Below are 1,994 nucleotides of genomic sequence, written 5' to 3'. Positions count from 1 at the left end.
CAGAGCTTTCTGCTTATGAAACCTCATTAAAGAAAACTCTAAAGGGTATACTTCATGTAGAGGGAATATGAACTGTGCTGAAAGGCTTGAGAAGAAAGAAATGAAGAGCAAAAAAACTGATAAATACATCTGCACGTCTATTTGAGCATTGGCTAGATAAACACTAATATGAATGTTTTATAGAGTTTCTCCCTCTTTTCTATTTGATAGAATTAGAGTATATGAAAATTATGACATATATGTCAAAGTAGCATTGCTGTGTTCTAAGCTTGAAAAAATATCAAGGTACTGATTATTAAGACTTTGGTAAGTTAAATATTCATGGTGTAATTTCAAGGATAATCTTTAAAAAAAAAAATAGAAACAATGTATAATCTCCAAACTAATGGAGAGGGAAAATAGAATTTAAAAAATCAGTTCAAAATAGCACAAAAGGATTAAAAAATAACATAGAAATGGTGAAATAGAGAGAAAGCACAAAATAAATGAGTGGATTTACACCCCTATACATCAAAAATCATATTAAATATCAATACTAAATGCTCCAGTTAAAAGACAAAGATTGATAGGTTGGATTAGAAAAGTCCAATTGTATGTGGTTTATAAGAGGCATACAGGAAACATAATATAAAAAGATTGAGAGCAAAAGGATGGAATAAAACATAACTTGCAAAAACATAGCGATATGACTACATTAATATAAAATAAAACAGACTTTATCATTAAAAGCATTCCTAGAGATAAGAAGGGCAATATTAATAGTAAATGTTTTAATTTCCTAGAACAATGACTATTTTAATTTTCTATACAGCTAATGACATAGGATCAAAATGTACAAAACGAAAATTGATAGAGCTCTAAGGAGAAATACACGTAATGAAAGATTTAATACATCTCTCTCAGCGTTTGACAGAACATGAAAACAAAAAGTCAGTATGATTATAGAAGATGTATTTATCAGATAGAGATCGGTTATGCTACAGTAAAGGAAGATCCAAAGTCTCAGTGGCTTAATATAACACCGGTTTATTTCTCACTCACATTAAGTCCCGTGGAGTTAGGTAATTCTCAGGGGAGTTCTCTTCCAGGCAGTGACCCATGGATCCAGGCTTTCATCACATGCATCTGACATTTCAATGTGTGGTTTCTACTGATGCTTCTCAAGAAGAGAAAGTGTGTAAGTGGCACACTGGCTTTAAATGCCTTAGACCAGAATTTACATGTGTCATTTCCACTCACATCTCTTTGGCTAGAATTGGTCACATGGTCTCTCCTACCTCTAAGAGTACTGAGAAGTACAGCCTGCCTGTGTTTCCAGAAAAGGGAGAAGAACCAGGCAGGAGCGAGCATTTGTTGTCTCTACTCAAAGGATTTCAACAAAACAATGAATAAACTTGACCTAAGAGACATATATAGATAACTCAGAATCCAACACCTTATTTTCAAGCACATAAGACAGTTTATAAAATGTGACTATAACCTGGCTATTAAGCCAGTTTCACCAAATTTCAAAGAACCCAAGCCACATAGGACATATTATCTAAACGGCTATTCCTTATAACTAAAGTATAAATCATAATGAGATAATTCAAAATTTTCCATATGCTAGGAAACTTAAAAATACATTTCTAAATAATCCATGGGTTAAAGAACTCATAAATGAAGCCAAGAAATATTTTGAATCAATTGATAATGAAGAAAATTCATATCGAAATTTGTAGGTGCAAATAAATCAGTATGTTGAAGGAAATTTATAGTCTTAAATGCATATGTCAGAGAAGATAAAAGCTGAAAATTGATAAAGTAGATATTGACCTCAAAAAGTTGGGAAAAGAATGTCAAAAGAAATTCAATAAAAGTAGGAAGTAAGTAATAAGGGCAAGAACAGAAATGAATAAAATAACAAAGCAAAAATTAAAAGAGCTAATCTAACAAGGCCAAAAATTTATTCTTTGAAAGGACAGTAAAATTGACACCCTCCTGAATGAAATTCT

Source organism: Pteropus vampyrus, unplaced genomic scaffold, assembly GCF_000151845.1.
Source record: "Pteropus vampyrus isolate Shadow unplaced genomic scaffold, Pvam_2.0 Scaffold125, whole genome shotgun sequence".
Lineage (NCBI taxonomy): Eukaryota > Metazoa > Chordata > Mammalia > Chiroptera > Pteropodidae > Pteropus > Pteropus vampyrus.
Note: the sequence above shows the minus strand (reverse complement) of the source record.